General features: G+C 43.5%; 1 protein-coding gene across 7 annotated transcripts in view; it reads right to left on the bottom strand.

Moving 5' to 3' along the window:
- The window catches only part of SLC6A6 (solute carrier family 6 member 6), a 55254-nt gene extending 42165 nt beyond the window's left edge, over positions 1-13089 (bottom strand). For 2 of the 7 annotated variants that reach the window (XM_053378041.1, XM_053378043.1), the window contains exons 1-2: positions 12845-13080; positions 3616-3651 (exon numbers count right to left, since the gene is read on the bottom strand). The gene's annotated coding sequence lies outside the window, so the exon portion shown is untranslated. Of the gene's footprint in view, positions 1-3615; positions 3652-6685; positions 6705-7068; positions 7215-12531; positions 12759-12844 lie in introns of those variants that run through there. The other 5 variants (XM_053378046.1, XM_053378044.1, XM_053378048.1 and 2 more) reach the window with 5 other exon arrangements.
- Between the last annotated feature and the right edge of the window lie 412 nt (positions 13090-13501).

Below are 13501 nucleotides of genomic sequence, written 5' to 3'. Positions count from 1 at the left end.
TTAGAAACTCTGTCTCTCTATCATGCTAACCATCCAGAGAGGCCATGCACCTTACTGAGCTGGCCAATTATGACATCCAATGAGGCCAAGGGGAATGAGATTCTATGTTATGCTTGCTCCTCATTTCATGGGTTTGCCTGTCTAGGCTGGGAGTTTCCTCCAAGAAGCTAGTAGATCCCAGTTCTCCCATTCCTACCAGTAAACTTTAATTTTCTCTGGACAGCACCATTTTACCCCTAACCACTCACCAAAGTCCCTGCATTCGGTTGCCATTAATATTACTGCTATCAGGCTCACCAGGCGCAGAAAATGCTGGATCAAGAGGTGGCAATAATGACAGTGAGTGAATCACTTTAAACACTGCTCCCATGGAGAAACATCTTATTAAATGGCATCTGTTGGGACCCTTGCATGTTGTATTGCAGAGGATGAAATGTGCAAATGGACTGTGTGCCGCTGTACTGTAGTAGGAAAAACGCACAAAATGGGGTTCTAACGTCCATTTTTCTAATTTGGCTAACCATGGCCTGGGATGTATGGTTAGCCTTTGGCAGCCTTCCCCAACCTGGTGTCCTCCAGATGGTGTTGGCACTCCAAATCCCCTCAGCTCCGGCAAGAATGATCAATGGTCAGATGTTCAACTACAACTCCTCTCACCCCTGGAGGGTACTAAGTTGGCAAAGACTAGCCCATGGTGTGGCTGGCAGGCATCTCATACATCCCAAGAGGCAGAGGCAAGGAGGGAAATCTTCAAAACCTATACCCACATCTGTTGAGAATTAAGGCAGAAAGGAGGAAATTCTTCCATTTTCCTCATCGCAATATTTTGCAATGTTCCCTTAAATCTGAATGCACTGCTAGTTTATCAGGCAAAACAAGGCCATGGCTTGAAGGGAAAAGATGTTTGCAATCAAATTTGCCTCTACAAATGGAGGTGCTCAGCACAGAAATGATTACCTATGGAGAGTGTGCTGCACAAGCTGCTTTTTATTCTAGCTCAACTAGTACTTCAGCCCCATAAGAACATTTGTTACCATAGCTTTTAGATACATGAACCCATCGTTATGCAAACAAGGCAGCACTTACTTTTTTTAAAAAACACTATTGTTTTATTAGACCTTTACCCAGGGCTAACATTCCTGAGTTTGCCACTGAGTTAGGGACAGTGTGCACAGAGAATGTCATATAAAACAGACTCCATACCACAAAGGAATGCAATAATTTTCCTCTCCAAAGCAGATTCTGCTCCATCAAAACAAAAACAAAAAACTTAAACCTAAATGAATCCCTACCTTTATTAAATTTACAAGTTTAATTAAGTTTTTGAACACAGAGACAAATTTTCAAAAGAACTGTGCAGCTAGTTCAATGTGTCCAAGGGGTTTTTTAGTCCTGTGTTTCGCAAACAGCAGCCCTCTTGACGAATGATGAAACTGAAGGGAAACTCATAAGCAGTTTGAGATATGGCATGGTTATTACTATTAAGAAGGGTATGTGTGCATGAGTGTAAAGTCTCAGTGGGTGTACCCAAACTTATAGGCTTAGACAACGTCTTTGCGAGTAACCAGCCAGAATTTGCAAGTAAGCCAAGTCCATGAGCAGAATATATAACTGTTTTACCGCAACCTGCTGCTCCATTTGGTCTGAGAATGATGCTCATGCAGAGGAAGGGAACATTAAGTAAAAGGAGTTGCATAATGCAACTTTAAAAACCCCAACATTGATAGCTGCTGGGACTGGCTCTCTAGCGCAACCTAGTGGTTAAGACTCTTGCTCATTCATCCAGGGTGAGTCACTGTTCCATGTAAATAAATAGTTTGCCAGACCTCAAACTGCCCTGTGATACATAGATCAGCAGACTGACTGCATCCTGTTGCTGTTCTTTGAAGGGGAAGGGGACTGGTAAGTGTCTATATATACTTATATTCATGGCTGTCAACAAGTAATGCCAAGAAATCATAGAAAAAGCTTGCAATATCTACATACTATCTGAGGCCACACGCACATATGCACACGCCAACTTTGCAAATACTAACTTGGATTATGTTATATAATCCAAGAAAAACAAAGTGTATTTCAGCACAGGAATGGCAGCAGGAAAATTTATACTGAGCTCGTACACTGATTTGCTCTATGGCCTTGGAGAAATCTCTTACAGTGCAATCCTAAGCATATTTACTCTGAAGTAAGTCCCATGTAGTTCAACGAGAGAGAAAGGACTTACTCTCTAGTAAGTGTACCTGTGATTGCAGTGCCAATTACTCTTCAACCAACTTCTATTTCTAAAATGAGGGCAATAGCAGTTACCTACTTGTTCACATGAAACCCAGCACTTTTGTCAAACTGCAAATTCAAGTCAGAGGTTGTTGGCTATTACCGTATTTTTCGCCCTATACGACGCACTTTTTCCCCTCCAAAAATGAAGGGGAAATGTGTGTCCATCCTATGGGGCGAATTCAGGCTTTCGCTGAAGCCTGGAGAGCGAGAGGGGTCAGTGCGCACCGACCCCTCTCGCTCTCCAGGCTTCAGGAGAGCCCCACCGCCAGCCCCACAAGCTCGGGGGACAGCGGGAGGCACAGCGCGCCTTTCCTGCTGTCCCCCAACTTGGTTAGAAGGCTGGTGGGGGGGAGAATCCTGCTCCTCCCCATCGCCAGCCCCGCAAACTTGGGGGACAGCGGGAGGCGCAGCGCGCCTTTCCTGCTGTCCCCCGACTTGGTTAGAAGGCTGGCGGGGGGGAGAAGCCTGCTCCTCCCCATCGCCAGCCCCGCAAACTTGGGGGACAGCGGGAGGCGCAGCGCGCCTTTCCCGCTGTCCCCTGACTTGGTTAGAAGGCTGGCGGAGGGTTTTCCCCTCCTCCAGCCCCGCAAGCTCCCAGAGCGATGCCAAACCTGCACGCAGCTTCGGCATCGCTCTGGGTCCCGTTCTGGGGGCTGGGGGAGAGGGAAGCCCCTCCTCCAGCCCCGCAAGCTCCCAGAGCGATGCCAAAGCTGCATGCAGCTTCAGCATGGCTCTGGGTCCTGTTCTGGGGGCTGGGGGAAGCCCGAGCTTCCCCCGCCCCAGCCCCGCGCCTGGGGGGGGGAAATAAATTTTTTTCCTTTATTTCACCCCCAAAAATCTAGGTGCGTCCTATGGGCCGGTGCGTCCTATAGGGCAAAAAATACGGTAATACTACGACGACGACAATAACTACTACTAACAGCAGCATTTCTAGTTTGGCCCAAATCGCTTGCTCTCTCAACCACTATTTTGTAAATTTGAAACAATAGGAACCCCACTTCACAAAGTTGGTAAGAATATATGCAAAACAAAACACTGATCCAGAATGGGATGATCTGTGCACATGTTCTGATCACAGATCACCTTAACTATACACAGGAGTAAGAAGAGGCTCTGCTAGAAGAGGCCCACCCTCTAATAATAATAATAATAATAATAATAATAATAATAATAATAATATAATAATGCTGAGTATTTATCACTACATGACAGTAGCTTATTTTCTGCAAGCAGTTTTACTGTCCTTTGAGCAGATGGTGAACATTTGGAATTCTGGAACATTTGAGCTGCACTGCTAATATTTTGCTATTTTCATTAACGAGCATTAATAACACTTACATGAAGAAGAGTCTCTCCAGAATGGATTTTCTCTTCCTGTTTCAGAAAAAGAAAAAAAAATAAAATAAACAAAAACAAAACAAAACAAAAAATAAGATGCTAATGGACGGGAAAATATGGACATAATCCTGCCAGATATGAATGCCACATGTGTGTTTAAGAACTCCAGATAACAACAGAGTCTGCACTACCAGGCAACTGTTCCTCCCTAATTTTCTGCTTTAATCTTTCCTACGTGCCAGCTTTTAAAAAATGAAATTCTGGCAAACTGTCTCAAAAGTCAAACTTAAGATCCAGAAAAATTAAGTTCCTGCAGCAAGACAGGAAGGCTTATCACTTTCCCTGGGATTTGTGCATCATTGTCTAGGATCTCCATTGTTTACAGCCATTTTCTAACACCGAAAGGTCCTCTGTGGCCTACAATGAAAAGCTGGAAAACAGCTTAGGAACATAAGAAGCTGCCTTACACCAGGTAAGTTTGTCCAGTTAGCCCAGTATTATACACTCTTGACTTGCAGTGGCTCTTCAAAGTCTCAGGAAGAAGTATTTTTCAGAACCTTCTACCTAGTCCTTTTTAATCTAGAGATGCCGGGTCTGAGCCTCATACCTTCTGCTTCCAAAGCATGTGCTCTACCAATGAACTCTATTTCTGGCTTTGAGGCACAAGAAGTGTTTCTGGATCTCTTCTTGCCAGAGATCTAGTCTGCAAATAGGTACAGGGATCAGTAGAACTCTGTAACGGTTCTCAACTACCTAGTTAGATCCTGCAAAGCAAATACCCTCTTTGGGTCCTATAGCGGATTCTGCTGGCATAGGGCAGGGAGCTGGCTCAAGTATGAGAGGGTGGACTGGAAGGCAGAGAGAATGGGATCAGAAACTGAAGAGTACCAAGGCATCAAATTTCTCCCCAAGTCTGCAGTTTTGTCCTAAAGTCTGCAGTTTTGACAGGCCTCTACTACATTGTTCTTCTAATGCCCACATTCTGGTAGCAGCCTGAAGTCTTATCTATAAGCAAGATTTAAAATAATCTGTGCTAAGGAATTTGTGCAGTTCGGCAAGAGATGGGGAAGAAGTAGAGATAGTAACAAAGTGTATTTCGTGTCCTGACAGTCTCTAAGTGAAAATAAGCTGCCTACGTGTATTCTATTAAAATAGCTAAACATCTCTTCTGTACTTACCAAGGCAGGATGTGGTGTATTGAGTCACTTCTGCAAATGCACACCAAACATTTAAAGCACATCTGTCCAAAGAATCCTGGGAATTGTAGTTTACCCTACACAGAGCACAATTCTTGACATCCTTAACAAATACCTCCAGGATTACCAGGATTATTTGGGGGTAGAGGAGAATTTGCTTTAAATGTTTGGAGTATACACAACATCAGGCTGAAGTGTAGTTTCAATGCTATAGTCAAACTATTGTGTACTTAAGCATGGCTTGGATATAGGCTGAGGTTTGGATATAAAGCTGGGTTTCATTAAGTCTAAAGGCAGTCCTAATATAGAAAACAAATTCCTCCAGCTGCAACTAGAGTTAACTACTATAAAATTTGTTGTGCATGCCAGGCTAAAGCTAAAGTAATTCATACAGGGGGCTAGAAGCTACTTGTCCATTAAAAATACACTTTGTTTCTGCTAGGCAAGGGGATATATGTGGGAATGTGCAGTTACTCTACATTCAGTTTCAACAGTTTAACAGGTCTATTAAACTTGGCAGTGTGTATAAAACTGAAAAAAATTCAGAACAATTTGAATACAATGGTATATCACAAAGCCACAGAGCTGGGCTTCTCATTCTGTGGACCTTGAAACATTGTAGCTCTTGGTGTTATTTTTATCTTTCTATAACTTGCTTTAGGTGGAAAATATTTTTAAGTCTAAGCTACTGCAAGCTCTTAGAACTTGAACCTCTGCAACATCTGGAATAACTTTCTGAATTAACAATAATTAAATAAAATGATAATGGTGGTGGGGTGGTGATGATATTGTTAAAACTAAAAGTAGTTGCACTAGTAATAACAGTAAAATTAAAAATAATAATGATATAAATAATAATTTAAAAGAATCAATTCAGCATTGGGAAAAAAACAGTATTACTTCCTCTGGTTGAACAAGCCAACTTGCTCTTAAAAGGAAAGTCACAAGTCAATGATAAAATATAATTAATATTCAAACCCCAATTTATTCAGAGATACAGTACAGGACACATCTTGAATGAGAATAGATGGCACTGTTTTTCAGACATTTCCTTCCCCTCAAGAAATCATTTTTAAATATTTGACCTTTATAAGTACCACTGTAATTTAAAACAAATAGATTTAACATGATTTAAACAAGCTCCAGTAAGTTCAATAAGGCTCCCTGCCCATTGAAGAGACTGGCATACCTGTGCATTGTCTCTTATGAGTACTGGGACAGTTGCACATCTTACACAATGGCAAATGAAAGTTTCACACCATACACATATGAGTTGGAGACCTTGGCACTGGTGTATATGTTTTTGAAAAGTGATTATTTGTAAAGCAGCCCTTAACAGTAGAAAGTGCTTTTATCTGGCATTAGACAACAGCCTCTGCTTGAAACGTTAAGAGTATTGTTAGGGACAGGGCACACATGCAGTGCTTCTATGAAGCAAAAGTCTTGAGGCAAGCTGCATCTACAAAGCAAGCTCACATTCACAGCTGCACTAGCAAAGTAAAGTTAATTTTGTAAGGATGCAGAGACGGGGAAGAAGTATATAGAGAAGGCTGCCCTAAACTATATATGAACAGGCTTTAACTTGCCACAAGGAAAAAAATAATCAATCCCTGCTAGAATCATGTTTGAGCTTGAAGACAAAAGTAGAAAATAATGGGACAAAACTGAAATGCACCAGGAGGGGGTGCCCAGAAGTATATAATCGTGATTATTACTACTGCTACATATAAAGTACTTTGTACTGCAGACAGACCTAATTGTCCTTTGAGTTACTTCTATGAGCAAAGCAACCAATAAATATTATTAATAAGAGCAGTGCAGTAGTAGATATTTGCTTCTGGCCTTTAAGCCCTGCTTAACTAAGGAATACTTACATATCTGGTGGAAAGGAAGCTGGTTAGCAGAGCTGGAGCATCCTGCTGCCATGGCACTTTTGTGTAGCTTTGCCTTGCTAGAACTTTCACAGCCCCCACCCTATAGTCAGCTTTCATTTTCCCCCCATCTAAAAACTGTTATAAATGCTGAGGAGGCTTGTTCATTGGTTGATGAGACTTACAACAATGGGAACAAAAAGACCATATAGAAAGAAACAGAGGCAGGCTAAGTAGATAAATGTTAGGCAAAAATATGAAACAATGAAGCTAAATGAGTGGATCAAGCCGTGTCGGATTTCTAGCTCCTTTCTTCGGCCTTTCCTCCTCAGTCACTAGGGAGCTGGAGCTTTTACCTCTGCCCACTGCCTCGCCTTTATCCTTACCTCATGTCTCTGCCTACTTCACCTTCCTCTGGGCAGCCTGTCCCTGTTCCAATGTTAGCTACAGGTGGGAGGGTAGCGGGGAAAGAATGCCCTTGTGACATCAGCAGCCATTGTCTCAGGCTTCTCTCCTGTGTTCCTTAGGTGTGCAAAGAAATCTGAGTTGAGGGCAGGCTGCTGATGCCACAAAAGAACTGTTCCTCCCCCTTAAGCAGGGACACTTCCTGCTCTCCTGCCTAGTTACTAGAGGAATAGGGCATTTAGGTGGCGCTGTCTCCCAGCTCAAGATCACAAGTTCCCCAAGCACAGTCTTTAGCCTTCCCCAGCTCAGTTTTCTGAAGAGAAGTTGTTCAGGAGGAGGTTTGAGCAGAAGGAGGGAATCCTTCTCAGGACACTAGTCCCGTTCCCCAAATCTCTTGCCTCCTCCACTGAAACGGTTCAAAGGAAGGAAGGGGAGTGGGGAGAACCAAGCATATGTTTACAGAAACGTTAGTGCTTATATGCTTATCATCATACTACACATGACATTTGCAGGATGCAGATGGCTTTACATGACCTTGTTTTCACAATCCTGTAACTACTTTGAGTTTATTGATTAAAAAATACTTTAGTGGTCCTTTTGACTCCTATCGTCTCCTCCCACAACTTAACTTGCCTTCATATTCCCTCCTCTCCTTCTTCTGTCCTGGCTCTCTTTATATATTTGTGTGTGTGTGTGTGTGTGTGCGTGCGTGCGTGTGCGTGCGCGCCTTTTCTATGGTAGCAGGGTAGCAAGAGGGGCATTCTATATGGGGAAGATAAGTACTAGTGTAGGCTTGTTTTGGGTTATCACATGCTATATAATAAACAACATATAACATTCTTTCAAGACCAAGAACAACAAGGTTCCTTCCTTTCTCTCCAACCATTCTTACCATATGCAACAGGATTCTGAAATATTTGGATCTGAACATCCAGATGCTCCACATCCCCTCTACCATTCCACCACCATTTCACCATTTGTGTCAAGCACAGTATCTTATCTCACTACTTCAGCACTTAAGTCATGTGATCATCAGACGATATCAAAGACTAGCAGCATCTTCAACCATTTCCATAGAACAGTTTCTTTTCACATTAATTTACAAACATTTACCAAAACAACGCTAGCCACTTTCAGCACTGTGTAATGGAAAAGTGTCTTGTCCTACTGAGATGTCCTGAATTTATGGTTTAGTAAATTATATACAAGATTAAACTCAGATCTGTATCACAGGATATTTCATAACCTCTTTCCTCCCCAGGGCACAATAGCAATATGATGCCTGTCTATGCCACATCATTATTTTCTTGAAGATCAATTACTTCACAGAGTCATTTACACTACCACACTGAAAACAAAAATGTATTTTTTATTCTGTTGGATATGACAAATAGAATTTTGATACAGATATTAGAAAGGTTTGTTGCTGACTTGAGGGATGGCCACACAATCCCACTGATACATGTGGGGAGCTGATTGTAGACATTAAAAGAGTTGTGTGGAGCCCCAATTCCACAGATGCATTTCAACAGCACCCCTACTGCTGTGTCTTAATTGGGCCTCACTTTGTAAAAGATGTGCCACATGCACAGAGAAGCAGCAAACATAACAGTGATGATGCCTTCAAGCAAGTACAGAACATTTTCACAACATGATGCTGCTCAGACAAGTAATCCAATCCATGTATTCCAAGGGAAGGAAATCACTTCCCTCCCACCACGTTCACCAGCCTGGAAGTGGGGGAAATCCTTCCCATTCCCAAGTGTAATGATCAATTAGAATACTGACAGGCAACCTTTAAGCACAAAGTGTGAGACAGTGCAACACTAGCATACCTTTCAAGACATAGGCTACTTCCAGGGTTCAGGGTGATTTTGGCTCCTTTCAACAGTCAAACCTAATAGTTCTCTATTGGACAGTGTTCTCGAAGCTACTAACGTGAGTTTGACCAAACTGCGGGAGGCAGTGGAAGACAGGAGTGCCTAGCGTGCTCTGATCCATGGGGTCACGAAGAGTCAAACATGACTAAACAACAACAATAGCTCTCTGGCTATTGTCCAGAAATGCCACAAACTCTGACACTCGGTGCAACCATGCCACAATTTGGCCACCCACTTATGAGCATGAATGCCTATCCTGACATTCTAACATGTAGGCTCTACTCAACAAAAGGCTTCTAGTTACACTTTCTAGATACAGCAGTTTTAAATGCCTCAAAAAATCTTGGGAGGCAGAATGAAGGCTATATATATCCCACTTTCCCCCTCCACAAAAGGAGGTGCTCAAACCGGCTTTCACAAACAGAAATGCAAAACATAAAAATAACCATAATCCAATAATTAAAACAAATGATCAAACTAAAAACTGCACCAAAAAACAAAGCACAAAACCACATCACTCACAATACTACATTTTATAATGCCCTTATTTCACTCCACAGAGCAAACAACAGCATAGGATGTGTGCTTTTGACTGAAGCATGGTGCAGTAGGAAAAGGGGTGAATAGACTTCCCAAGTGCTGCTTGACCAATCCAATTGGCAGCCTCACTTCAGTTACATTACATTAGAAAATAAAACATCAAAAGTTCCAATCACACAGCTCCAAAGTCATGCGTAGTTTTGCCCTCAGTACCCTGTGGGCCATATTTGAGAAGTCACTGTGGGACTGGAAAACCTTTACTGAAATAACCCTGAAAGAGAGGCTTATAGTTCACCCAAGCCCTAATGAAGCAACAAGATTCTGACAGGTCTATACCTCATTCACCTATTTTTAGTATTCTCATCAGGCATTTCTTCATTTCCCCCATTAATCAGTTATCAGACTCTTATGTCTCAGTCCATTCTCCCCTTCCCATAAGAAAAGAGGAACAGAAGAAATTCTAATGATATTTTATTCCATCATGGCAAAAAAGCAATACCTAAATGATATCATCACATTGCACTCAGTTACTCCACTGTAAATTAGCCTTCGGAGAGTTGCTTCAGCTTTACACCAAAATCTCCTGCTTATATCTCTTTAACCAAAGCTGCTCATTTTATGATCAGCTCAAAGACCAAGACTTCCGGCCATTTGTTCACTTACTAATGCTCTAATATTCTATAGGCCTCATCCTGGAATTACACAGTTCTATCCAATGCAATTAAGAGATTTCTGAAGATAATTCTGTCTAAGTTTGCATACTGGAGCCCATCCATTATATAGCCCAGGGGGGAAAGCAACAACCTATTCCCCCCACCCATTACCATTCTGTAACAATGTCTTTGCTGGTCCAATCTCACATACTGCCCCCTACAGGATGGGATGTTATTTGCCACACTTGCTTTTGCAAGCTGCCAAAGGTTATGTCATTCTTGGGTGCCAGTGCTATAAGGAGATTAGTGCAGAGGAAAGTGGGAAAGGAAAATGAAAGACCTTGGGGGAGAGGGTAGAAGGTGACTGGAGGGCAGAGGGAGGCGTGAAAAGCAAAAGGGAGTGACAGATTAAAAAAAGAAGAGAGATCAATATTGGGAAGATTAAAGGAGAAAGGTAAAATTGAAAACAGAGAGAAGCAGACCACCACAGCAAACATATAATTTCCCCCTCTGAACAGTACGTTCACCTTCAGCATTTGCCTTAAGTAAATGACATTGTTATTACAGTAGATGACTAGCTCATCTCCGGTACAAAGTAAAATCCATCCCTACTGTAAAAGATCAGTTTCCAAGCAATGTCTTCCAGGAAAATACTCCCACCACATTCCAAAGTCAAATGGTGCTAGAAAGATTACTTGTTTATTCAAATATAAATCTAGACATACAAAATCATTTGCCAAGGACACAGAGGTCTGGCCTAGACTGGGCTATATTTCCCTCCCCTCAAACACTGTGTATGAATAACCCCGCATTTTTAATAAGCTCATTCACTAAAAACAAAATATCCTTTTAAAAAATAAGAGATTTCAAAATCTTAGCCAGCAGCAACTCCAAATTACATAGCCTGTTAACATGACAAACCTATTTGGTTCTTTCAGCCCAACCCTTAAGACAGTCTTTAACACAGAGGAACAAGAAAGTACAGTGGATACCAAAAGAGCCCATTAAGCACAACTGACTTTTCTTGGCACACTTTCTTAATGCCTTTCCTGATACGGTTAAAAATTAGTCACTATGAATGTTTTTTTTTAAAAGAATAAGCAAAGCTCTATATCCACATTGGGAAGAGCTACAAGGACGTTCAAGATTTCAAAACAGACAGCTCTGTTTCTTCACCATCACACCTGGCTCTTCATTTCACAGTATATATTACTTATTTTTAGAACACTAAAGACAGTAAGCTTAAGGAATGAATACTTAGAAATAAGGTCTGTATTAAAGATAATGGTCTTTTCTCACAAAAGCATTCAGCATTAGGCAGCAGCAGTAATAAGAATGTCTAGTTCAGACATTCACCTTGGTAAAACGCAGGTTGTATAGGTAATGAACACTCTGTTCTCCTCTAAACAAAACAGTATAAAAAGAGAAGCATATCCTCAATTGGCCATCTGCTGATCTTTACACGTATGCAAAGTGCCTTCCTCCTCATGCTCTTATATGGAAATTTAGATGGTGCTGCCTCAAAAGTCTGTATCCTTCCCTTTTGTTAAACGATCACACAGAGATGAATATTCATCACCTTAGTGCTGCCTTCTGATCCCAGGAACAGCGGTGGAAATCCAGAATCACTTTATTGACACTGAAGTGTGCTGGAGATTCGGTTCTTGCCAGCAAACTTTCAAAGAGTATCACAATCCCTTTCCTTTCACCACTCCAAACCCAAAGAAAATGAATGAACGAGTGCACAAGAGGGCAACGACAGTCCAGTTAAAGATGTACTAACACCAACAGTGTAGCAATGCTAGCGCTTGCCTTTTCTGGTAGATTTTTAGTAGCAGAGAACAGCGCTGCTTAAATATAATTTAATCGCACACTGAACGGAAGAGAAAGGGAGTGAGGAGGGCCAAGCACATGCTCATCAGACATACAAAGGCAGAAAACGCACTAAAACCAGGAGGATAGCGTTAGCCGCACCAGCAGACAATTCCACTTAACTGCTATCTGTTATTTAAAAGTTAACACAAGGTGTCGGAGGGCGGTGGCGGGGAAGAGAGGTATCTGCTGAGAGACCCCATACAGCCAAACCAGAAAGGTGCACATGCATGCACGTTTTAAAGGGGAGGGGGGACACCAGACAAAAGGAAAACCGCCATGCGCTCGCTCACTCCCTCGCTCTCAAAAAAAAAAAAGCACAGAAGCAATGCATCCTAAAAGTAAATAGCAAAGGACAAATACAAATCTCTAAGGAAGGGGGAAAAGGGTGGGGGTCGGATAAGGGAAGGTGGGTGGGTGGGTGGGCTTCTTAGCCTACGGTGAAACCTGGCCAAAAAAAATCCTCGACCCCCTGATGCCAGGATTTCTTGCTTCCCACCTTGGCTGAGGGATGCCCCTTAGAAGGAGGAAGAAGCGTTTCTTTTCTTCAGAGTAGCTCCCCGTTTTCCAGTAAATGACAAGAGGCGATCCATATGCCTCCGACTCCCTTTGTTCCTAAACGCTACGAGGGAGAGCGGAAAAGAGAGGGAAGGAGAGCGAGGAAGAAAGGAAGAAAAGGGAGCCACCGACAGAGGGAAAGCAGAGCCGCGAAGGCTGGGCTTAGGTCCTTCCCTGTGTACCTTTGCTCTCCCAATATATATGTAATAATATATATCTGTATCAAAAATCCCTCGGAAAAGATCCTCGGGTACCTGTAGCAGCGGCACCCCTCTGACCAGGTATCTGTCCAGCGCCTTAGCTGCCCGTGGGTCTGTCCCGTGTGTCCCGGGGAGAGTGCCAAGGCGGACTAACAGGGCTGCGAGGGAGGAAACGGTAATTTATAAGCGCTTTCTTCCTGACCTCTCGTGTCTGTTGTCTAATGAGCGAGCGCCGAGCATCACCCATCCTGCTGAGTGGAAAAACACCAGCTCGGCCTCGTCTTTGGCGGGGGAGGAGGGGAGAGGGAGGAGGGGGGAGCGGGAAGGAGGGGCCATCTTTCCGTCAGTCCCTTTCGACACACGGTGGGGGGGGGGGCGGGCGGGGAGAGGGAGGAGGGGAGGCTCGGCTGGCAGGCGGCCCGGAGGGCTGCGCGAGGCGGGGAAGGGCCGCCACAGGCGCGGGGAGGAGGAGGAGGTGGGAGCAGCTGCCTGGCCGGGAAAGAGAGCCAGCAGCTCCGGGCGTGTGCCAAGGAGGCGGGAAAGTCGCGCCTTTATTCCCCCCCCCTTCTCCTATTCCCCCCCTCTCCACCCGCACCCCCCGGCAGGTGAGAGAAAAGGAGAAACGGCGCGCGCGCGCTCGGCAGGAAAATTGGGGGGGGGGCAGATTAACCGTCGAGACTGCCGTTGTGAGGGCGCTGCAGAAGGGGGCTT

This window comes from Podarcis raffonei, chromosome 2 (assembly GCF_027172205.1).
Source record: "Podarcis raffonei isolate rPodRaf1 chromosome 2, rPodRaf1.pri, whole genome shotgun sequence".
In the NCBI taxonomy this organism is placed as follows: Eukaryota; Metazoa; Chordata; class Lepidosauria; order Squamata; family Lacertidae; genus Podarcis; species Podarcis raffonei.
Note: the sequence above shows the minus strand (reverse complement) of the source record. Positions and strands in the feature narration are given on the sequence as shown.